Genomic DNA, 26,299 nt, shown 5'->3' with positions numbered 1-26,299 from the left:
AAACACGTTATTTGTCATCACTTTCTATGCAGCCCTGGAACTGGACTCTGGCCACAGAGATCCCTTAGGAGACATGAGTCCTTACCATTGCCAATTGCCTGTTCTGTGGGTGATCCTAATTGTTGAATGCAGATCAATTAACTTATGACATATGATAGTAAACATCTATCTAAACTTAGGAGGATATAAGAAGCTAGTAAAAGAGGTGGGTTCCAATTAATTAAAAACAAGTTGTTTACGGAGGCTGAGGCAGGAGAATGGCATGAATCCCGGGGGGCGGAGCCTGCAGCGAGCAGAGATTGCACCACTGCACTCCAGCCTGGGTGAAAGAGTGAGACTCCGTCTCAAAAAAAAAAAAAAAACAAGTTGTTTAATGTTAAGTTTTAATACTTTGGTAATAGTCTGTGCAATGTAAAATAGCTATTAAGCTTTCAATGTGATCAAATGAACCCTTGTCTAATAGGAATAATTTGATCCTAGTGTATTCACTTGGAGGACAAAAATTAGTTAATGATTGCTTTATTGCCTAGCAGGATCTGATGTGTAAAATGTTTCTGAAATAATTTTGTCTGTAGTGTTTCTGACACGAGGGCTGCGGAGGAAGCATGTGATGGCACTTACTCATACAGATTATATATATGAAGTAAAAACACATAGCCAGAACCTGTCTTTTTCTGAATATAGTTGCTCAGTTAATTTTTTCTTCTGCATAAGAAATCATCTTGAATGTTCTTATGTGATACGTAAAGTGGGGAAGGTGGAAGATAAACATATAACCCATTGGATTCCCTTTTCCAATATCTAGATTAGATCTTGTGCTGAAAGAGAAATCAAGAAAAAAGATGACATTCCAGAAGAAGACAAAGGAAATGTAAAACAATGTGAAATCAATTATGTGTATGTATGCTTTTCCTTTTAGACCTACAGATTTGGCAGTGAAGTGCTTCTCAAAGTGCTTTAAAAATCAATTACCTAATTAGCTGGGGATGGTGGTGCATGCCTGTCGGCCCAGCTACTCAGGAGGCTGAGACAGGATTGTTTGAGCCCAGGAGTTCAAGGCTGCAGTGAGCTCTGATCACCACTGCATTCCAGCCTGGGCGACAGAGCAAGACCCTGTCTGAAAAATGAAAACTGATAGACAAGAAGAGGCAACACAATGTAGCCTCTAAGACAGAGCACTGAGCTAAATGCTTTTCTTTTCTTGAGGGTTCAGTTTTCCTAATCATCCTACCAGCTCCCAAAGCTAGTCACTCGGGTTAGTCAATCTCTCTATTCATTCATAGAAAGGGCGTGATGCCAGTCAAAGGCTGTGCTATGGCCAGGACAAAGGGGACTCCAGCCAGCATGCCCTAATAGAAGTGGGGCCTTGTGCTAACCAGTCAATGAGCTGCCCTCCTCTTGAGAGGTCATGAAGGTCATCTTTGTTGTTCAAAAGCTCCAACTTATTGAAAAAAGTACAATTAGACTTTTTTTTTCTTCCCCAAGAAGGAGTCTCGCTCTGTCCCACAGACTGGAGTGCAGTGCCACAATCTCAGCTCATCGCAACCTCCGCCTCCCAGGTTCATGTGATTCTCCTGCCTCAGCCTCCCAGGTAGCTGGGACTACAGGCCCGTGCCACTATGCTCGGCTAATTTTTGTATTTTTAGTAGAGACAGGGTTTCACCATGTTGGCCAGGCTGTTCTCGAACTCCTGACCTCGAGTGATCCGCCTACCTTGGCCTCCCAAAGTGCTGAGATTGCAGGTGTGAGCCACTGCACCTGGCCTACAATTAGACTTTTTTAATAAGTGAAAAATCAACAGTATTTATAAATTTAATCGTAAATATGTATAATCAGAGTTTGAGGTATTTTTCAATGAAGACATTTTCTTTGCAGAAAGAAATTTCAGAGCTTCCAAGACCACAAACTTAAAATAAGTAAAGAAGACAGTGAAATTCTTAAAAAGGCTCAGAAAGATGTATTTTTGCATGAGACGCTTCTGGACAGGTAGCTATTTATTTACTTATTTCCACTATTTTCAGTAGCCAATAGAAATGGCATGTAGAAAACCTGTATTCTCTTAAATTACTGTAGTTTTCACATTTTTGTCTTTATTTCTAATTTGTAAGTGTGGCAATATTACCTAGAGAGGACATCATGAGTTTGGGAAAAGACCGTCAAGAAAGAATATCTAAAATTATAACCGATTATAAGTATATACTTTAAGAAATTCAGGTTTGACTGTATCTACTTCATGAATTTATCATTATCTTTTATAACTATTAGAACCAGAGTTGGAAAGAAGCAGTTTGACTAATATAAAATTATGTGGATTCTGTTAGAGTAGTTCAGGTTCCTTAAAATAAGCATAGATCAACTAAAAAACTAAGTATAAAAGCTAAACAAGTGAAATTGAAGCAGTTTTAAGATTTGGAAGAGTGCAGGATGTTTATCATAGCACATTATTAATATTTATTACTCTTCCTATGTAGATAAGTAAGGTCCTAGATTTGCAACATAGAAAAACAGGTAGAGACGTTTAGCTGTGGGTGTACAAGTATAAATGACTTAAGTGCCAGATTTTGATAATCACCAGCCGCTCATTCAAGTCCTATGTTGCAAAGTTACTCTTACCTTTTTTTTTTACATTACTTGATAAGGGCAATGTTTAATTACATATTTCCTGTTAACTAGCTGGTAGAGTTCATACCTAAAGTCAGTAAATAATGTTAAGAATTTTTTCCAGCTGAGCAAATGAATATGTATCTAGTTGTAAGAAATCAAGAAGAGGACATAAAATATAATCAGGATGTGGACTCTAAAACGGAATAAGCTCTATGTCCTGTAACTTTTATCACTTGTAATAATACAGCATTCTCACCCTGTTAAATGGAAATTTAAAGCACCCTTAAATTCCGGAATAATTAAAATTGCTATTTGGATTGAAAAAGCCCTTAGGCAACATTTATTGAATATTAGGAAATAACTTTTATAAGATTAGAATTCATTTTTTATAGAAACCAAATTTAAAAGCATACATATTTTAATATAAGTGTTGTGGTAATATAATAACCAAAATTGAACACACAGTTTTAAAGCTTTTTATATTTAGTAGCAGTTGAATACATATGGCATGTTTTGCATAGATTAGTTTTACTATTTTTCTTTGTTTAAACAGGAGAACCAAATTGAAAGCTGACAGATACTGCAAGTGACTGGGATTTTTGTTTCTGCCTTATCTTTTTGTGGTTTTTTTCTGAATAAAATATTCATTGGAAATGCTTTTACAGAGTTCTTGAGTTGTTGTGAAATGATTATTTAGCTAGTAGCTAGTTTAACAGGATTAAACAAGTTTAATCAGGATTCTTCATGGATGTACTTTTTAGCTAACTACAGTTTTTCACGTGGAAATGAAACTTAGAGTACACACTTAACGTACCACAGAATTTTTTTCTGGATTTCCTGTCCTAAAGATGAAGTATACTAGAAACCAATTCTTCCTGTGCTACTTGTGGAATCTGTCTTACTGGATCATAATCTTACTTTATATGATAGATGCTTAATCAGTGCCTTTAATAGGAAGTTAGAAACTCCCAATCCGATCAACAAGGCTTTGGTTCTACCTCCTAAGTACTACCCAGATCACAGACAACTCAAATATCAAAACTAGGGGCTGGGCAGAGAGGACAAATCATCTATTAGGGGGTGGGACAGAGAGTGGAAACATTGCAAAGGAGCAAGTGGGCTCAGAACAGAGGGGAGAGTAGTACTGGGGAAGCTCCCTGCTGAGGACAGGTTAGCCACAGTGGATATATCTGTGACGCCTTTGTCCTCGTGGGCTGGAATGGAAGCTGATAAAGAAGTTCAGACGCTACGTGTTGCTTAGGTCTGCTTTGTTGAAGCCTGTCTGTTTCAGAGTTTCTAAACACAATATTCCCGTGGCATCTAATCCCAGTGAGTGCTCCAAATCCAGGCTGTGTATCAGATGCCACGGGAAATTCTGCCTCAGGACTGAGGTTGGTTCAAGCATCTGGATGATGTCAAAAGTCCACGTTGTGTGCTGGCCTAACCTGAAAGACCCTATCTAGTTCTAGCCTTTAAATTCCTTCTGTCACCGAATCTAGAGTTACGTGGCATCTGTACAAGCTAGGTAACTGAGGCACGGGATCAGCCCTATAAAGGAGCTTTTGGAGCTTTTGTTGTATGTCTAGCTTCAACTTGGCACTCCAGTTCCAATAGCTGGACTTTCTCTCATCGTGTGTTCTGATCCTTGGATTGGGAACAAAGTAACCACTCTGATCCCACAAAGCAGTGGTTCCGGTTCCCAACTGGTGACTATTTTGCCTCCCAGGCGACATTTTTGGTTTTCACAACTGGAATACGGTGTTAGAGGTTAGAGGCTAGGGATGCTGCGAAGCATGTGGCAGAATCCTGTTCCCCCCAGAATGCTAACGGTGCCAAGTTCATGGAGCCTTCCCACCCAAGGGCTTGATATATTCCTTGCTTTTGCCAGCTCCCTAACCTGTAAACACAACAGTTCAAATCTGTATGGCATAAGCATCTCCTAGGGACCTGCACGTTTCCAATATCGACTACTGAGACCCATCCGTAGAGATGCAGGCTTACGAGGTCTAGGATTGGGCTCAAAATTTGAATTTTAACAAGTACTCCAGGTCATTCTGAAGCAAGTGATACAAACCACACAATGAGGAACATCACCTTCAAGAGACTGAATCTTGCTTCCCAACACTAGCTTGGTATCTGAGACCATCTGCCTGCTGCCTGGCTTTCCTGACACAAACATTCTGCATGTAGGCACAGTGTGTTCCTGGACACCATGTCAACTCGTTCACCCTCATGTTCCCTTGGTTCCTGTCCCCAGTCCAGCGAGCAGAACTAATTACAGATTTTGACAACAGAAGATACAGATTTAAAATAACTTGCGTGTTCCAGTGGACTTTATCCACTTGTGAAGGAGGACAAGTGGACAAGAGGAGACGGTAGGTGGGGGCTTCTTCCCTATTCCTCCCATTCCACTTTATACAAACCCCAGCTAGGCCACTGAGAGAGCAATGGAGGTTTAGAATGACTGCATCTAAATATTGTCATCTGGTCCACTCTTCTTCCATCTTGTACACTAGGATATCTCATGAGTTTTGTTTAAAGCACTACTGAAACCAAGATAAACTCTGGCTTAGCATGCCCCTGACGGATCAGTCTAGTAATCTTATCGAAACCAAGATTACCTAAAAGCACTAACCAAAGGAAAAGCTCCCTCACCCCAAACTATGACTGCTCACATTTTTCAGATTGAATCATTTCAATTGTATTTTAAGGTTCATTGACTCCTTACCACCTCCAAGCTGCTCCTGAACACAACTGATTATTATTTTTTAATTTCGAAATCTTTTTCACTTCTAGAATTTCCACTTGAGCCTTTGTTATTATTGTAGTTTCTTCTTCTCTGCTGTTATTTCCTATCCATTTATTTTAAGGGTTTTTGGGGTTTTGATTTTACTAAGAATTACAATAACTACTTTAAAAATCCACACTAATTCCAACATCTGGGTCATCTCGAGGTCAGTCTCTATTGATTGCCTTTTTCTTTGAATATGTTTCTTTATATGTTTGATATAATGGAATTGAATTCTGAAGATTGTAAAACTAGAGTTTGTTTTGTTCTTCTGAAAATTTTGATAATTTTTTGTTGTATTTTGTTTCTTTTTTTTCTATTGTATACTTTATAATGAATTTTCCTCCAAGGATTTTAACATTTCTGTTTCTCAAAATATTTATGTTAAAAATTATACAAAGTAGCTTGGTGCAGTGGCTCCTATCTGTAATCCCAGCACTTTTAGAGGCCAAGGCAGGAGAGTCACTCGAGCCCAGGAGTTGGAAACCAGCCTAGACAACAGGGCAAGACCCTATCTCCACAAAAAGCTATTAGGGTGGTGCAAAAAGTAATTTCGTGTTTTGCATTACTTTCAACAGCAAAAACCCGCAATTGCTCTTGCACCAACCTGATAAAAAATAAGCTGGGTATGGTGGTGGCTTGTGACTGTGGTATCAGCTATTTGGGAAGTGAAGGCAGAGGTGGGAGGATTGCTTGAGCCCAGGAATTACAGACCAGCCTGAGACCCTGTCTCTACGAAAAAAATAAATAAATTAGGTGGGCCCACGTACCTGTGGTACTAGCTACTTGGGAGGCAAAGGCAGAGGTGCCAGAATCACTTGAGCCCAGAAGCTCAAGGCTGCAGGGCGCTGTGATTGTGCCACTGCACTCCAGCCTGGGTGATGGATCACGACCCTGACTCAAAATAATAATAATAATAATTGCAAAAAGGAAAGACCTAGAACACCAGGTTAGGGTTAAGTATTCTAAAATTTAGCTGACTTACTCTGCTCTCTATAAAACAGGTTACCACAGAAAATATAGCATGCCCAGTTAATTTTAAATTTCAGATAAACAAATACTTTTTTTCAGTGTAAGTATATCCCATGCAATATTTGGGACATCCTTATACTAAAATATTATTCCTTTTTTATCTGAAATTGAAATTTAACTGGGTTTTACATAATTATAGCAGCCTGACCATAAAAGATATGTAGGCTGAGCAAAATTCTACTTTAAACTTCAAGCTTTATAATAAATGCATTATTAATCAAGAACTATTATTTACTGAGACCTGTGTAGATCCCCATATTTATCTTTTTAAATGTGGATCTAGGAAAGCTACATAAAGAACATTTATAGAAATGAATGACTGTTCTATAGAGCTGAAAGGAGAACTCTAGCTTTTATTTTTCTCCCCAAACTTCAGCTTTATTCTACATTTGTATAAACAATAAAAGTACAGCTCAACTTTGGAAGCACAGATCATAATATAAAAATAAATATCCCAGAAACATTTAACAGGCAACAAATATTTGACATCATCTTACTATAGCAACTAAATATATAATAATTTAGAATGATCCTTTAATTATAAGTAAAGAATAAATTATTTTACAAAGCATAACTATTAATATTATTGACCATCATAAGAACAAATATTTTAACTAAAACCCCATGAATACTTTACAGAAAGGAGCGAGTTGCAGACACAGTCATTCTTGGATGTCTTTCAACACCAGGCTTTCTTCCCTTTTGACCTGAGCTGGGAGTGGAATATTTCCTCTCTTTGCCCTCTGACCCTCTAGTCTCCGAAGCATCTTTTGTACTAGAGGTGTGTGCAGAGACTTCCTGGAAATTTGGATTTGTAAATTGTGCTGTTGTAACTTCTAGGCACTGCAGTGATCCAGATATAGAGCTGTTGCTCTTGCTTGTATAAGTGTAACATTTAGATTTGTAAAAGGAAGAGAGTTGATTACATTTGGCTACAGAAAAAAAGAGATGACATTAATAATAATAATAATTGTACTTGTAATATAAACATCTGAAAATTTTAGTTCTAAGAATGGCAGTCCACATAAGAAAATTATGTAAAAATAATTAATGTCTACTATAATTACTTTAACCAAAGAAAAAGTATAATTTAAAGATGGCTGTTAAAGGGTCAAATTGCAGCAATTGGTAAAAGTAGATATTAGTCATATTTATTAAGTGACACACAGTGATACTGAAGGCACTTATTTCTCAAGCAACTTCATTTTTTCCCAACAAGAACATACTACATCCTAGACATGAAATGAAAATAAGCTTTAATTTTCACCACAGGAGGACGACAATCAGAGAACTGAGGTGGTACAGATCCATTAGTGGACCATATCCATGAGTCTGTAAGGCTCTACTGTAGGACAGAGCAAGAATTTTTAAAGAATCTTGGTGAAGGCTCCTTTTCAAAAAAATACAAAGATTAAAGCCTTTGAAATGTAAATTATTTTTCCCAGTTATTACATTGATGACAAAGTTATAGTTGCAAAGGTAAGATTTTTATAACTATCCCTAAAATTGATTCTCAGTAACTCCCTTGATCTACATATATTAAGGAAAAAGCAAGATAAAGATGTGCTAAATATTTTCCAGTTTTTAATAATCAGCTTTAATATAAGGTATACCCAAATAACGGTGAACTAAATGACCATGAAACTATGTTATAGCAGATGCCCACTCATCAACATGCCTTGAAATTAAAGGTTTATAAGGTGCAAAAGGGCAAAGTTCTTGATGTTGCCGTTAAATTCACAAAAGTATCTGAGGCACGTACAGCATGAAGTTCACTAAGTGCTTGCAACGTAACCAGCACTAAATTTTGTTGGATAAATAAATGAATACTTTTGTATAGCATCTGTTCAAAATCTCTGATGTAAAAATGAAAATAATCTGAAAATATGCAAAACTGAAATTTCCCACATATGGCTGCCAATTCGTACAAACAATAAGATGAATTTCAAAATGAGAACATGACAATAAAATGAAGTTTCAAAATAGCTGGACTTTTTTAGCAAAACCCATGTTCAAAAAAAGGAATAAGACATCAAATGTTTTGAGAACCAAAATTTGACTGCTGCTTATCTAACACCCTGTTGCTAACCTCAGCACCCATCCTCTTACTGTCAATAACAGATTTTCATCATCAAATACAAGAAACAGGCCGGGCACGGTGGCTCACACCTGTAATCCCAGCAGTTTGGGAGGCTGAGGCGAGTGGATCACTTGAGGTCAGGAGTTTGAGACAAGCCTGGCCAACATGGTGAAACTTCATCTCTACTAAAAATACAAAAATTAGCTGGGTGTGGTGGCAGGCATCTGTAATCTCAGCTACTCAGGAGGCTGAGGCAGGAGAATCGCTTGAACCTGGGAGGTGGAGGTTGCAGTTAACTGAGATCAAGCCACTTTACTCCAGCCTGGGTGACAGAGCAAGACTCTGCCTTAAAAAAACATGAATAAAAATACAAGAAACATCTCATAAAAACAAAATAATCACTATTTTAACAAACCACAATCCACGAACAAGAATGGAAGTTTCAAAAGTAAGTTTAAAAGAAAAAAAAATTCATTTTACAAACCACTCACTTTTTAGCTGATAAAACTCCATGGTTTCCTTAAGAAACAAGATCCTTTCCATGCTGAGTAGGTCAGTTTGGAAACTACCTCACCTCATTTTTCAGTACTTTTATCCAAATACTTGAGTTGATCCTGAGGTTCTCTATTTCTCTCACATTTGATCCTTGCATGACTTACTGAAGTTGAAAAGTTATTTAAGAAAACACAGTGGTATTCTTCACTCATGTAATTTGTTCATGTATCAAAGGATGGAGAGAAAACTGGATGAAATGCTACAAAAGAAAACATACTTTTCACTTCCACATCACAATATAAATTTGGGAGGATTAATTTTCCCATTTATTTAACAGAACATCCTTGCTCACACTCTAAAGTATAAATCTGTTCATAAAACCAATGAAAGCATGATATTTGGAAGAAATGGTATTACAAAGAAAGCAATGAATGAAACAATCAAATTGCAGTGACAAAAATTGTATAAATAAAACCCTTATTGAGCATTTAAAAAAATCTACACTTAAGTTAAAAAATATATTAAACTTAATACAAAAAAATGAATTTTAGCTTCAAATGTTAACAATTTTTAAAATTTATACATAATAACCACCCCCTAAAGGCAATGTAGGGTTCATTCAAAGAAGAACCTCTACTTTCAAAGAAGAACCTCTACTTCTCTATGTTTGAATGTAAATTTAAAAGTACTTGTTTCATAATGTGCTGTTGAGACAATATGACACTGGGGAATTCCATTATAAATATACAAAAATCAACTCAAAATCAAGGAGAAGAAAGCGATGAAAGAAAAGGGAGAGGGGAGGTGGCTGAAAGGCACACAGTGAGTAATCCCAAGACTACATTCACAAAATCTTGTTTTCTCACTTTCACATGCTAAATGCCTCTCATAGTTTGAGCATCTCCCTGCTCTGAGTGTAATTCTCATGCTTAAAATTTTATTTTTGATGGACATTAGATGGTAAAATGCAAACTATTTGGTACTCAACTGTTCTTTTCTACTAGAGATAAACCTGGATATTTGTCGTTATTGAGAGTCTCTAAAGTACTGCGTAAATATTTTGGTCTACATTGTGATTTACAGGCAACTTAATCTTTTGAAAGGGTAATTCAGAAATATGTGATTTTTGCTTCATGGCCAACTATAATTATTAGTCCTCAAGTAAGCAGCAACACAAATATACCTACTCAATAGCATTAAGTGGGAACAAAAAGTATTTCCTACTTTAAACAAAAATTTAAAGCTAGATTCAGAATTAAATAATGACTCCATAATATGTAACCAAAAAAGAAGTTATGACTTTTTAAACACAGTATGAAGTCTTACAGGGCTTAGATGAGTCTGCAAGGCTCTGTCATCTACATTGGTAACAGTGAGGCAGAAAAAAGAGGAACAGCCAAGAGCTTTGCCTTCAACCATGAGTAAACATAATGTGCTGGTTAAAATTTTTAAATAAAATTCTGTACTATTCAAATGTCTCAAGAAAGCCACAGAGTCTCATTAGGCCAGCCCTGTGAATACAGTAGAAACCAAACAGCATAAATCACAGAAAGAAAGTACATATTAAAAAAAAAAAGATCAGTGAGCTGTAGAACAACTTTTAGTAGCATAACTTACATGTTATTAGAATACCCAAAGGAGAATAAACAAAACAATACAAAACAAAACAAAAGCTAAAAAAGCCCCAGAAAATTGAAGAAATAATAGTAGGACAAAAATTGATTAAAACAATAAACCCACAGTTTTAAGAATCTCAAATAACCTCAAGCACAAGAAATGTGAAGAAAACTATATGAATGTAGTTTATTTTCAAACCAATTATCACTAAAAAAACAAAGATAAGGAGAAAATCTTAAAAAAATACAGGATTTTTTCAGGATGTCTTATGTGCTAAAAAAAAAAAAAGGATGAGAGAAAAATTTTCCATAGAAATGACTTACTCTAGAAAACAGAAGAGTACTGAAAAATCTAGGAAACAGAAGAGTAGGTGGAGCCAAGATGGCTGAATAGGAACAGCTCCAGGCTACAGCTCCCAGCATGAGCACACAGAAGATGAGTGATTTCTGCATTTCCAACTGAGGTACCAGATTCATCTCACTGGGGAGTGCAAGATGGTGGGTGCAGGACAGTGGGTGCAGTGCACTGTGCATGAGCTGAAGCAGGGTGAGGCATCACCTCACCCCGAAACACAAGGGATCAGGGAATTCCCTTTTCTAGTCAAAGAAAGGGGTGACAGAGAGCACCTGGAAAATGGGGTCACTCGCACCCTAATATACGCTTTTCCAATGGGCTTCACAAACGGCACACCAGGAGATTATATCCCGCACCTGGCTCAGAGGGACCTATGCCCATGGAACCTCACTGATTGCTAGCACAGCAGTCTGACATCAAACTGTAAGGCAGCAGCGAGGCTGGGGGAGGAGCACCCACCATTGTCCAGGCTTGAGTAGGTAAACAAAGTGGCCAGGAAGATCTAACTGGGTGAAGCCCACCACAGCTCAAGGAGGCCTGACTGCCTCTGTAGGCTCCACCTATGGGGGCGGGCACAAACAAAAGACAGCAATAACCTCTGCAGACTTAAATGTCCCTGTCTGACAGCTTTGAAGAGAGTAGTGGTTCTCCCAGCATGCAGCTTGAGATCTGAGAATGGGCAGACTGCCTCCTCAAGTGGGTCCCTGACTCCTGAGTAGCCTAACTGGGAGGCACCCCCCAGTAGCAGTGGACTGACACCTCACACAGCCGGGTACTCCTCAGAGACAAAACTTCCAGAGGAACCATCAGGCAGCAGGATTTGTGGTTCATCAATATCCTGTTCTGCAGCCACCATTGCTGATACCCAGGCAAACAGGGTCTGGAGTGGACCTCCAGTAAAATCCAACAGACCTGGAGCTGAGGGACCTGACTGTTAGAAGGAAAACTAACAAACAGAAAGGACATCCACACCAGAAACCCACCTGTATGTCACCATCATCAAAGACCAAAGTAGATAAAACCACAAATATGGGAAAATAACGAAGCAAAAAACTGGAAACACTAAAACTGAGAGCTCCTCTCCTCCTCCAAAGGAATGCAGCTCCTCACCAGCAATGGAACAAAGCTGGGTGGAGAATGACTTTGACGAGTCGAGAGAGGAAGGCTTCAGAAGATCGAACTACTCCGAGCTAAAGGAGGAGGTTCGAACCAATGGCAAAGAAGTTAAAAACTTTGAAAAAAATTTGATGAACGTATAACTATAATAATCAATGCAGAGAAGTTCTTAAAGGACCTGATGGAGCCGAAAACCATGGCACAAGAACTACGTGACGAATGCACAAGCCTCAGTAACCGATGTAATCAACTGGAAGAACGGGTATCAGTGATGGAAGACAAAATGAATGAAATGAAGTGTGAAGTTTAGAGAAAAAAGAATAAAAAGAACAAAGCCTCCAAGAAACATGGGACTATGTGAAAAGACCAAATCTACGTCTGATTGGTGTACCTGAAAGTGACGGGGAGAATGGAACCAAGTTGGAAGACACTCTGCAGGATATTATCCAGGAGAACTTCCCCAATCTAGCAAGGCAGGCCAACATTCAAATTCAGGAAATACAGAGAATGCCATAAAGATACTCTCGAGAAGACCAACTCCAAGACACGTAATTGTCAGATTCACCAAAGTTGAAATGAAGAAAAAAATGTTAAGGGCAGCCAGAGAGAAAGGTCGGGTTACCCACAAAGGGAAACCCATCAGACTAACAGCTGATCTCTCGGCAGAAACTCTACAAGCCAGAAGAGAGTGGGGGCCGATATTCAACATTCTTAAAGAAAAGAATTTTCAATGCAGAATTTCATATCCAGCCAAACTAAGCTTCATAAGTGAAGGAGAAATAAAATAATTCACAGACAAGCAAATCCTGAGATATTTTGTCACCACCAGGCCTGCCCTAAAAGAGCTCCTTAAAGAAGCACTAAACATGGAAAGGAAAACCAGTACCAGCCACTGCAAAAATATGCCAAATTGTAAAGACCGTCAAGGCAAGGAAGAAACTGCATCAACTAACGAGCAAAATAACCAGCTAACATGGATCAAATTCACACATAACAATATCAACTTAAATGTAAATGGGCTAAATGCTCGAATTAAAAGGCACAGAATGGCAAATTGGATAAAGAGTAAAGACCCATCAGTGTGCTGTATTCAGGAAACCCATCTCATGTGCAGAGTACATAGGCTCAAAATAAAGGGATGGAGGAAGATCTACCAAGCAAACAGAAAACAAAAAAAGGCAGGGGTTGCAATCCTAGTCTCAGATAAAACAGACTTTAAACCAACAAAGATCAAAAGAGACAAAGAAGGCCATTACGTAATGGTAAAGGGATCAATTCAACAAGAAGAACTAACTATGCTAAATATATATGCACCCAATACAGGAGCACCCAGATTCATAAAGCAAGTCCTGAGTGACCTACAAAGAGACTTAGACTCCCACACAATAATAATAGGAGACTTTAACACCCCACTGTCAACACTAGACAGATGAAAGAGACAGAAAGTTCACAAGGATATCCAGGAATTGAACTCAGCTCTGCACCAAGTGGACCTAATAGACATCTAAAGAACTCTCCACCCCAAATCAACAGAATATACCTTCTTTTCAGCACCACACCACACCTATTCCAAAATTGACCACATAGTTGGAAGTAAACACTCCTCAGCAAATGTAAAAGAAGAGAAATTATAACAAACTCTCTCTCAGACCACAGTGCAATCAAACTAGAACTCAGGATTAAGAAACTCACTCAAAACCGCTCAACTGCACGGAATCTGAACAGCCTGATCCTGAATGACTACTGGGTACATAATGAAATGAAGGCAGAAATAAAGATGCTTTTTGAAACGAATGAGAACAAAGACACACCATATCAGAATCTCTGGGACACATTCAAAGCAGTGTGTAGAGGGAAATTTATATCACTAAATGCTCACAAAGAAAGCAGGAAAGATCTAAAATTGACACCCTAACATCACAATTAAAAGAACTAGAGAAGCAAGAGCAATCACATCCAAAAGCTAGCAGAAGGCAGGAAATAACCAAGATCAGAGTAGAACTGAAGGAAATAGAGACACAAAAAACCCTTCAAAAAATCAATGAATCCAGGAGCTGGTTTTTTGAAAAGATCAACAAAATTGGTAGACCGCGATCAAGACTAATAAAGAAGAAAAGAGAGAAGAATCAAATAGATGCAATAAAAAATGACAAAGGGGATATCACCACCAATCCCACAGAAATACAAACTACCATCAGAGAATAATATAAACACCTGTATGCAAATAAACTAGAAAATCTAGAAGAAATGGATAAATTCCTCGACAAATACACCCTCCCAAGATTAAACCAGGAAGAAGTTGAATCTCTGAATAGACCAATAACAAGCTCTGAAATTGAGGCAATAATTAATAGCTTGCCAACCAAAAAAAGTCCAGGAACAGATGCATTCACAGCCGAATTCTACCAGAGGTACAAGGAGGAGCTGGTACCATTCCTTCTGAAACTATTCCAATCAATAGAAAAAGAGGGAATCCTCCCTAACTCATTTTATGAGGCCAGCATCATCCTGATACCAAAGCCTGGCAGAGACACAACCAGAAAAGAGGATTTTAAACCAATATCCTTGATGAACATTGATACAAAAATCCTCAACAAAATACTGGCAAACTGAATCCAGCAACACATCAAAAAGCTTACCCACCATGATCAAGTGGGCTTCATCCCTGGGATGCAAGGCTGGTTCAACATATGAAAATCAATAAATGTAATCCAGCATATAAACAGAACCAAAGACAAAAACCACATGATTATCTCAATAGATGCAGAAAAGGCCTTTGACAAAATTCAACAACACTTCATGCTAAAATTCTCAATAAATTAGGTATTGATGGGACATATCTCAATATAATCAGGGCTATCTATGACAAACCCACAGCCAATATAATACTGAATGGACAAAAACTGGAAGCATTCCCTTTGAAAATGGGCACAAGACAGGGATGCCCTCTCTCACCACTCCTATTCAACACAGTGTTGGAAGTTCTGGCCAGGGCAATCAGGCAGGAGAAGGGAATAAAGGGTATTCGATTAGGAAAAGAGGAAGTCAAATTGTCCCTGTTTGCAGATGACATGACTTTATATCCAGGAAACCTGATCATCTCAGCCCAAAATCTCCTTAAGCTGATAAGCAACTTCAGCAATGTCTCAGGATACAAAATCAACGTGCAAAAATCACAGGCATCCTTACACACCAATAACAGACAAACAGAGAGCCAAGTCGTGAGTGAACTCCCATTCAAAATTGCTTCAAAGAGAATAAAATACCTAGGAATCCAACTTGCAAGGCATGTGAAGGACCTCTTCAAGGAGAAATAGAAACCACTGCTCAATGAAATAAAAGAGGATACAAACAAATGGAAGAATATTCCATGCTCATGGGTAAGAAGAATCAATATCATGAAAATGGCCATACTACCCAAGGTAATTTATAGATTCAATGCCATCCCCATCAACATACCAATGACTTTCTTCAAAGAATTGAAAAAACTACTTTAAAGTTCATATGGAACCAAAAAAGAGCCCACATCACCAAGTCAATCCTAAGGCAAAAGAACAAAGCTGGAGGCATCACGTTACCTGACTTCAAACTATACTACAAGGCTACAGTAAGCAAAACAGCATGGTACTGGTACCAAAACAGAGATATAGACCAATGGAACAGAACAGAGCTCTCAGAAATAATGCTGCATATCTACAACTATCTGATCTTTGACAAACCTGACAAAAACAACCAATGGGGAAAGGATTCCCTATTTAATAAATGGTGCTGGGAAAACTGGCTAGCCATATGTAGAAAGCTGAAACAGGGTCCCTTCCTTACACCTTATACAAAAATTAATTCAAGATGGATTAAAGACTTACATCTTAGACCTAAAACCATAAAAACCCTAGAAGAAAACCTAGGCAATACCATTCAGGACATAGGCATGGGCAAGGACTTTATGTCTAAAACACCAAAAGCAATGGCAACAAAAGCCAAAATTGACAAATGGGATCTACTTAAACTAAAGAGCTTCTGCACAGCAAAAGAAACCACCATCAGATTGAACAGGCAACCTATGGAATTGGAGAAAATTTTTGCAACCTACTCATCTGACAAAGGGCTAATATCTAGAATGTATGATGAACACAAATTGACAAGAAAAAACAAACAACCCCATCAAAAAGTGGGCAAAGGATATGAACAGACACTTCTCAAAAGAAGACATTTATGCTGCCAAAAAACACATGAAAAAATGCTCATCATTACTGGTCATCAGAGAAATGCAAATCAAAACCACAATGAGATACCATCTCACACCAGTTAGAATGGTGATCATTAAAATGTCAGGAAACAACAGGTGCTGGAGAGGATGTGGAACATTTTACACTGTTGGTGGGACTGTAAACTAGTTCACCCATTGTGGAAGTCGGTGTGGCGATTCCTCAGGGATCTAGAACTAGAAATAGCATTTGACCCAGCCATCCCATTACTGGGTATATACCCAAAGGATTATAAATCATGCTGCTATAAAGACACATGCACACATATGTTTATTGTGACACTATTCACAATAGCAAAACTTGGAACCAACCCAAATGTCCAACAATGATAGACTGGATTAAGAAAATGTGGCACATATACACCATGGAATACTATGCAGCCATAAAAAATGATGAGTTCATGTCCTTTGTAGGGACATGGATGTATCTGGAAACCATTATTCTCAGCAAACTATCACAAGGACAAAAAACCAAACACCGCATGTTATCACTCATAGGTGGGAATTGAACAATGAGAACACTTGGACACAGGATGGGGAACACCACACACTGGGGACTATTGTGGGGTGGGGGGAGGTGGGAGGGATAGCATTAGGAGATATACCTAATGCTAAATGACGAGTTAATGGGTGTAGCACATCAACATGGCACATGTATACATATGTAACAAACCTGCACGTTGTGCACATGTACCCTAAAACTTAAAGTATAATAAAATAAAAAAGTCAAGAAACAACAGATGCTGGCAAGGCTGTGGAGAAATAAACACTTTTACACTGTTGGTAGGAATGTGAATTATTTCAATCATTGTGGAAGACAGTTTGGTGATTCTGCAAGGATCTAGAACCAGAAATACCATTTGACCCAGAAATCCCATTACTGGGTATATATCCAAAGGACTATAAATCCTTCTATTATAAAGATACATGCATGCATATTTGTATAGCAGCACTATTCACAATAGCAAAAACATGGAATCAATCCAAATGCCCATCAATGATAGACTGGATAAAGAAAATGTGGTACATACACACCATGGAATACTATGCATCCATAAAAAGGAATGAGATCATGTCTTTTGCAGGGACATGAATGAATCTGGAAGCCATCATCTTTAGCAAACAATACAGGAACAGAAGACTAAACACCACATGTTCTCACTCATAAGTGGGAGCTGAATAATGAGAACACATGGATGCAGGGAGGGGAACAACACACACTGGGGCCTGTCAGTTGGGACGGGGAGGAAGATCATCAGGATCAATAGCTAACGCATGTGGGGCTTAATACCTAGGCGGTGGGTTGATAGGTACAGCAAATCATCATAGTGCACGTTTACCTATGTAACAAACCTGCTTGTCCTGCACATGTATCCTGGAACTTAAAATAAAATTAAAAAAAAATAAAATTAAAATAAAATAGAAAACAGAAGAGTACTGAAAATTGGCTCACAGTTTCACAGCCTGTACAGCAAGCATGATGCTGACATCTGTTCAGCTTCTGGGGAGGCCTCAGGAAACTTAACAATCATGGTGGAAGGCAAGGCAAGGGCAGGAGGAAGAGAGAGAGAGGGAAGGTCCTACACACTTTAAACAACAAGATCTCATGAGAACTCTATCACAAGAGCAGCGCTAGGGGGATGATGCTTAACCATTAGAAACTGCTCCCGTGGACCAGCCGCCTCCCAGCAGGCCCCATCTCCGACAGTGGCAACCACTGGAAGATGCTCCCATGGACCAGCCACCTCCCAGCAGGCCCCATCTCTGACACTGGGGATTACATTTCTATAGAAGTTTCCAATAATTTTGGAACACATACTAATAACATATTTATAAAAACACAGTCCAAAGTAGACCAAACACCATTCACTCTTCTATTTGAAAGTTTTCTCTCTATTCTAATGTCACAGTCTCCAGAGTTATTAATCAGAATCCTGCATTTAAGGGCATCTGTTAAATTTTGTAGCTGATTATAAAACCATCATTTAAAGAGGACCAAAATGAGACAACAATTGTCTGTGGATGATAAAAATATTAAGGGCTGCCACAGTTAAAGTCACGAAAAACAGCCTTTAAAGTAGAATTTGCTGTAGAGCCTATTATGAGGGAGACATTTCTAGTTATTACCTCTTTTATTCTAAACCGGAAAAGGACCTATCAAATAAAGTCCTTCAGAAGAGTGAAGGGCTCCTGGCAATGTTCTCTTTAATCCATGATGTGGGATAAGGGGAGTTTTGACTGATTATGAGGCAATGTATATACCACTAAAGTTTCAACACCCTAAAGGGGAAAAAAGTGGGGAGGGAAGTCCTGGAAGAACAAGATGGACCCGTAGCAGAAGACGATTTCAATCCATTGACCCCTGAATTGTGGGCTGGTTGTGCTGCATCGCTCTGCAATTATGGTTCTGCCGCAACAAAGATCTAATTCCCAGGGTTATAGGAAAAGACACCTGCGGTACCCCTGAGGCACAGAGAAGGGAGAAATCCAAACCTGACTTAAGTCTAGGGTTCTTAAACCACACAATCTGCTCACAAGGAGGACCTTAACTCTGAAAATACTGATTTGGGGCTGTTTGAAAGAAGAAATTATAAATACGAGTGGGAAAATGAACAACCTTCCCCATATCCAGTGGCAAAGAAATGAGGGAGAGGGAAGGAAGGAAGGAAGGAAGGAAGGAAGGAAGGAAGGAGAGAGGGAAGGAAGGAGGGAAGGAAGGAAGTAGGGAGGGAGGGAGGTAGGGATGGAAGGAAAGAAGGAGAGAGGAAAGGAAGGAGTGAAGGAAGGAAGTAGGGAGGGAGGGATGGAAGGAAGGAAGGAGAGGGAAGGAAAGAATGAAGGAAGGAGAGATGGAAGGAGGGCAGGAAGGAATGAAGGAAGGAAGAAAAGAGGGAAGGAACGAAGGAGGAGGGAGGGAAGGAAGGAAGGAGAGAGGGAGGGAAGGAGGGCAGGAAGGAATGAAGGAAGGAAGGAAAGAAAGAAGGAAGGAGAGAGGGAAGGAAGGAAGGAGAGAGGGAGGGAAGGAAGGAGAGATGGAGGGAAGGAACGAAGGAGAGAGGGAAGGAAGGAAGGAGAGAGGGAAGAAAGGAAGGAAGGAGAGATGGAAGGAAAGAGAGAGGGAAGGAAGGAAGGAGGGAAGGAAGGAAGGAGGGAAGGAAGGAAGGAGGGAAGGAAGAAAAGGAAGGAAAGAAGGAAGGGGGAAGGAGGGAAAGAAGGAGAGAAGGAAGGAAGGAAAGAAGGAAGGAAAGGAAGGAACTTGGATATGAACAAAAACAAAATTTAAATTAAAACGGAAGTCTATCATCTGATCTAATTGGAAATGTACTATTTTCTAAAACAATTTATACAGTCCAAAGATAAAGGGGTGCTGATTGGTATTTGTTAACTCTCCAGCATATATTCTGAATCAATATTAGCATCTTCTGAAATCTACCAATTGGCATACCTTCACAAACTTAATCAATACTGGAGCTCAAATTTTGTTATACCTGAGATTTCACCAAATTTAAACATTGCACCCCCTAATCCTAGCAGAGTAACTGCATATAGAATAGAGGACACATAGTTATGCCTCATATTTATTACCTTGTCTAAATTTCCCGTAGTCATAGAAGCCTTTGTTCATAGGGGACTTGGATGCTCTGACTTAATGAGTAACAAATTGAAATTAAACCATTTGCACTGACACATTGACTTCACCAAATGTAACCTTACAGAACTCCCTCTCCTGGTTTTTTAATTTGATTTATTTTTAATTTTTCATTTTTTTAGAGATGGGGTCTTGCTCCATTACCCAGGCTGAATGAAGTGCGGTGGCACAGTCATAGCTCACTGCTGCCTCGAACTCCTGGGCTCAAACAATCCTCCCATTTTAGTCTTCCAAGTAGCTGGGATTACAGGCATGCACCAACACAGCCAATTAAAAAATTTATAGAAGTGGAGTCTTGCTATGTTGCCTAGGCTTGTCTCTAACTTCCGGCCTCAAGCAATCCTTCTGACTCAGCCTCCCAAATTGCTGGGATTATAGGTGTGAGCCATGGAGCCTAGCCTCCCCATCTTGATAAATTAGCAAATATGGTCCAACATAAATTACAACATGACTTCAAATAAATAAAACTTATTATATAGGACCTAATTAATTAGTGAAGGGGTGATTATCCTAATTGCTTCAACATTCAGCAGTAGAATTTGGCCTGTTCTTAAACCTGCAAATAATAAATGATGTTTCACAGTGGATTGCTGTAATGTGACTGCAGTGCTCCCATCCATTAAGGCCCTCGTACCCAATGCCTAATATTATTGTGGTTAATTTTTTTTTTATTTCAATACGTTTTTGGGGAATATGATGCTTTTTTTATTTCAATAGGTTTTTGGGGAACAGGTGGTGTTTAGTTACATGAATAAGTTATTTGGTGGCGATTTCTGAGATTTGTGGTGCACCCATCACCCAAGCAGTGTACACTGTACCCAATGTGTAGTGTTTTATCCCTCACCACACCCACCCCACCACTCCCAGCCTTTCCCTGAGTCCTCGAAGACCATTGTATCATTCTTATGCCTTTGCATCCTCATAGCTTAGGTCCCACTTATGAATGAGAACATACAATGTTTGGTTTTCCATTCCTAAGTTACTTCACTTAGAGTAATGGTGTCCAGTTTCATCCAGGTTGCTGTGAATGCATTATTTCATTCCACCTTATGGCTGAGTAGTATTCCATGGTAAATATATATACCAAATTTTCTTTATCCACTTACTGATTGATGGGCATTTAGACTGGTTTCAAATTCTTGCAATTGCATATTGTGCTGCTATAAACATGCGTGTGCAAGTATCCTTTTCATATAATGACTGATTTTCCTCTGAATAGATACCCAGGAGTGGAATTACTGGATCAAATGATAGATCTGCTTTTAGTCTTTGGAAATCTCACTGTTTTCCATAGCTGTTGTACTAGCTTACATTCCCTCCAAAAAGTGTAAAAGTGTTCCCTTTTTACCATATCCATGCCAACATCTATTTTTGATTTTTTTATTATGACCATTCTTGCAGGACTGAAGGGGTATCATATTGTATTGTCATTTTGATTTACATTTTCCTGATAATTAGTTATGTTGAGCATTTTTTCATGTGTTTGTTGGCCAGTTGTATATTTTCTTTTTTTTTCCAAGAGTTCTACCTCTTTTTGATTCCCATTTAAAATAAGTCAGCTCTCCATTTCACCCCAACCCATTTTTATAGTTTAGCACACAGTCCAGGAAGTCTGAAAGTTATCCCACTTTTCTGAAACAGGAAACCAGAAAGGCCCGAGAGGACTCCACTGTGTCCACAGGCTGGAAAGTCAGTCTCTCTCTTGGAGTGCAAAGGGACCTCAGAGCTCCTGCAGTTCCCATAGTTGGCATATTTTCTTTTGAGAATTGTCTGTTCATGTCCTTAGCCCACTTTTTGATGGGAGTTTTTTTCTTGCTGGTTTGTTTGAGTTCCTTGCAGATTCTGGGTTTAGTCCTTTAATCAGAAGTACAGATTGTGAAGATTTTCTCCCACTCTGTAGGTTATCTGTTTACTCTGCTGATTATTTCTTTTACTGTGCAGAAGCCTTTTAGTTTAATTAAGTCTCATCTATTTATCTTTATTTTAGTTGTATTTGCTTTTTGGGTTATTGGACATGAAGTCTTTGCCTAAGCCAATGTCTAGAAGGGTTTTTCCAATGTCGTCTTCTAGAATTTTTATGGTTTCAGGAATTAGATTTAAGTCCTTGATCCATCTTGAGTTGATTTTTGAACAGGGTGCGAAATGAGGATCCACCTTCATTCTTCTATGTGTGTCTTGCCATTTATCCCAGCACCATTTGTTGAATAGGGTATTCTTTCTCTGCTTTATGTTTTTGTTTACTTTGTTGAAGATTAGATGACTGTAAATATTTGGCTTTATTTCTGGGTTCTCTATTATGTTCCATTGATCTATGCCTATTTTTATACCAGTACCATGCTGTTTTGGTGACTATGGCCTTCTAGTACAGTTTGAAGTCGGCTTCTAGATTTGTTCTTTTTGCTTAGTCTTGCTTTGGCTATGCAGACTCTTTTTTGGTTCTAGGCTTTTATTACCTTAAGGTATGTCCCTTCTATGTCTTTTTTATTTCCATGCGAATTTTTATAGTTCTGTGAAGACTGATGTTGGTACTTTAATGGTGATTGCATTGAGTTTGTAGATTGCTTTTGGCAGTATGGTATTTTCACAATATTGATTTTACCCATCTGTGAGCATGGGATATGTTTCCATTTGTTTGCATCTATGATTTCTATCAGCAGTGTTTTGTAGTTTTCCTTGTAGAGGTCTTTTGTCTCTTTGGTTAAGTATTCGGATATAATTAAGATTTTGTCTGCAAAGATTGCATGCAATTGACAATTATAGGAATATACTATTATAATTACAGGAATTATAATATTCCTAAGGTTTTTACTGCAGCTATTGTAAAAGGGGATGAGTTTCTGATTTGATTCTCAGCTTGTTCACTGTTACTTTATAGCAGAGCCACTGACTTGTGTACATTAATTTTGTATCCTGAAACTTTGCTGAATTCATTTACCAGTTCTAGTAGCTTTTAGGATGAGTCTTTAGGGTTTTCTAGGTATACGATCATGTCATCAGCAAAGAGTAACAGTTCGACTTCCTCTTTACCTATTTGGATGCCCTTTATTTCTCTTATCTGATTGCTCTGGCAAGGACTTCAAGTACTGTGTTGAATAGAAGTGGTGAAAGTTGGCATCATTTTCTTGTTCTAGTTCTCAGGGGGAATGCTTTCAACTTTTCCCCATTCCATATAATGTTGGCTGTGTGTTTGTCATATATGGCTTTTATTACCTTAAGGTATGTCCCTTCGATGTTGATTTTGCTGAGGGTTTTAATCTTAAAGGAATTCTGGATTTTGTCAAATGCTTTTTCTATGTCTATTTTGCTGAGGATTTTAGGTATAAAGGGATGCTGGATTTTGTCAAATCCTTTTTCTGCATGTATTGAGATGATCATGTGATTTTTGTTTTTAATTCTGTTCATATGGTGTATCACATTTATTGACTTGCAGATGTTTAGCCATCCTGCATCCATGGTTTCTCTTCAGATCTTATACATCTTTCACCTTACGATGGTTAATTTTATTTGCCAAGTTGGGTTGCCTAGATATTTGGTTAAACACTCTGGATGTGTCTGTGAGGGTGTTCCTTGATGAGAAGAACATTTGAATATGTAGACTTAGTAAAGTAGTTGCCCTCCCCAGTGTGATTGGGCCTCATCCAATCCATTAAAACCCAAATAAAACACAAGGGTAGAGGAAGAGAAAATTCACTCTCTTTGATGTTTTCAGAGCTGAGACGTAGAACTTCTCTCGCCTTTGAAGTCAGACGTGGACTTTAACTAACGCCATCAGCTTTCCTGGTTCTCGGGACTTTAGGCTTGGACTGGAACTCCACCATTGGCAGTCCTGGGTCTCCAGCTTGCTGACTGCAGGTCCTGGGACTTGTTAGCCTCCATAACCACATGAGCCAATTCCTTATAATAAACCTATATATATTCATGCAACTGGTAAATATTTTGTTGTTATAGATTTGGCTAACATGTTCTTTTTGTGCCTATTTTAATAGAGTCTCAGTCATAGCCTGCCTTCATCTCTGAAGGGACCAGGTAACCCACAGAGTGCCTTGGCAGCCTTGTCTTTGCATGCAGTCTTCGCAGACAAGATCTCACTGCAGCCACCTTTCTACAGGAGTACAGGTGTGACATTATAGTGATGACATCATTCTCAGAGAAAATTCATTTTACATACTAAGGACACACAGATACAAAGAGCCTTATACAAAGGGAATGGACATTTCCCCAACACAGTACTTCAAGGCTCTGCCACTTTGCTTCAATTCCTGAAAATTCCTTGGTAAACATGGGGCTGCTGTATTCCTGACACTTTCAAGAAATATTCATCCTCTCAGCATCCACAATGTTAATACAAGCCTAATATTCTTTAATTTGTGTTTTGTTTTTTGGAGACACAGTCTTGCTCTGTCACCCAGGGTGGTATGAAGTTGCATGATCTCAGCTAAGTGCAGCCTTGACCTCCCGACCTCAAGAAATTCTCCCATCTCAGCTTTCCAAGTAGCTAGGACTACAGGTGTGTGCCACCACACTCAGCTAATTTTGTTTATTTTTTTGTAGAGAAAAGTTTTCGCCATGTTACCCAGGCTGGTCTCGAATTCCTGGGCTCAAGCGACCCTCTGGCCTTGGCCTCCCAAAGTTCTGGGATTACAGGTGTGAGCCACTGTGCCCAGCCCTTTAATTCTTTACTTCGGGTTCCGGTGACAACATATTTCTTACTTACAAATTTTACTTAATCTCGTTGATGTTGTCACTTGAAAGCTGACCCACCTTGAATGAAGCCTCCTCACACAAGTCTAGAATCTGTCCGAATTTAAATTAACAGGCGCTCCTATGAATTCCATCAGAGCACACACTATAGATGCTTGAGCAACTTCTTCCCATGCCTCCTGAAGTATCTGTGTTGTATGTGGTGGCCACAAGTTGTCCATGGGCTTCTGATGTAAAAAACAAAACTGCCCCTTTTGACCCTGTGCTGTACAGCATCAGGGCAGTGATTGCTGACCACATACTGGACCCTCGAAACAGAGGGCTCTGCATCCATGTCCATGAGCCTTCATGCCCATCTGGCCATCAGGCCTTGGGAAGCAGCACCCCACAGCCTTGGCACAGCTGCAGAGACCTCCTTGCCTCAGAATGGAGTCAAATCTCTACCCCCTGCAATTCTCATCTGCAGGAAGCACTGGCCTCCTTCATCCTCAGACTATAGTGCTGACACTGGCTTCCTTCATCCTCAGACTGTGGTGCTGGAAGTCACCCCTCTCCGAGGCCCCTTCGGATCGACTGAGTGACCAGCAGTGAAGTTTGTCCACCTTCTGAATTGATGCCATCATCGGATGTGATGGAGCTCAGTGGGGGGCTCCTGCCTGCCCTCCCTAAGCTAGGATGTCCCTGATAAATGATGACACCCAAGCCTCAGCACAACTGGCCAAACTTGAGGTGGTCATCTCAGCACTGATGCTGGGCCAACAATTAACCCCATTTGTACATTTTTACAAACTTTTTGGCAATTGCCAAGAATTGTCCACCTTCCCTCCCCATTGAATTAAAGAAACTTCTTGTCTCATGGATACTCAGAATACCAATCAAGGTAACAGATGCCTTTATTTTAACTAAGGACACGGTACAGATCTCACAGGGACACTCCTTATCCCCTGCAGAGTTCCAGACACTGCTGACGGTGACCAAGGCAACATTTCATCAGAAAACACAGTGCTGGGCTTGTGAAGAAGGTGTCCAGTAGAGCTTCCACTGCCCCTGTAGGCTGCAGGCAGCTGCTTCAGTTGAGAGATAGACTGAGCTCCTCAAAGAATTCCTATTTAAGTTACAAAGCAGCGAGTGGATGCCCTGCTGGGTTCCAGTATCGCCACAGGGTTTGATTACTCTAAGTTCATGCTCCTTAGGAAAGTGCACTTTTTACACCAATGCTACACAGTTCCCTCAGTTGCCTTTACAGGAAATCAAGGAGTTCACATTTTTGACAACCATTCAGTCCTGGACTGTCCAAGGGGTGCAGGTAGCTCCGTACCAGAAGCTGCCTGCTGCATGCGGATCAGTAAAATCAGACTTGCCCAACAACTCACTGGAGACATGAAAACCAATGCATGGGGAATGCATGACGTCATCCAAATATTTACCAACACGCTTGTGCTGCCAGAGACCCCAGATCTCTAAACAATGCATGGAATGATACCAAAAACAACACGCTTGTGCTGCCAGAGACCCCAGATCTCTAAACCAATGCATGGGGAATGCATGTTGTTACCCAAATATTTACCAACATGTTTGTGCTGACAGAGACCCCAGATC

At 39.3% G+C, this 26,299-nt stretch overlaps 1 long non-coding RNA gene across 1 annotated transcript; it reads left to right on the top strand.

The window, feature by feature from the left end:
- Positions 1-24,054: 24,054 nt before the first annotated feature.
- LOC115833980 lies at positions 24,055-25,137 on the top strand. Its single transcript, XR_004029140.1, has 3 exons — positions 24,055-24,115; positions 24,551-24,556; positions 24,974-25,137. It is a non-coding gene; the product is annotated as an uncharacterized LOC115833980 (long non-coding RNA).
- Positions 25,138-26,299: the final 1,162 nt, after the last annotated feature.

The sequence above is a fragment of the Nomascus leucogenys genome, unplaced genomic scaffold, assembly GCF_006542625.1.
Source record: "Nomascus leucogenys isolate Asia unplaced genomic scaffold, Asia_NLE_v1 001208F_48212_qpd_obj, whole genome shotgun sequence".
Taxonomy (NCBI): Eukaryota; Metazoa; Chordata; class Mammalia; order Primates; family Hylobatidae; genus Nomascus; species Nomascus leucogenys.
Note: the sequence above shows the minus strand (reverse complement) of the source record. Positions and strands in the feature narration are given on the sequence as shown.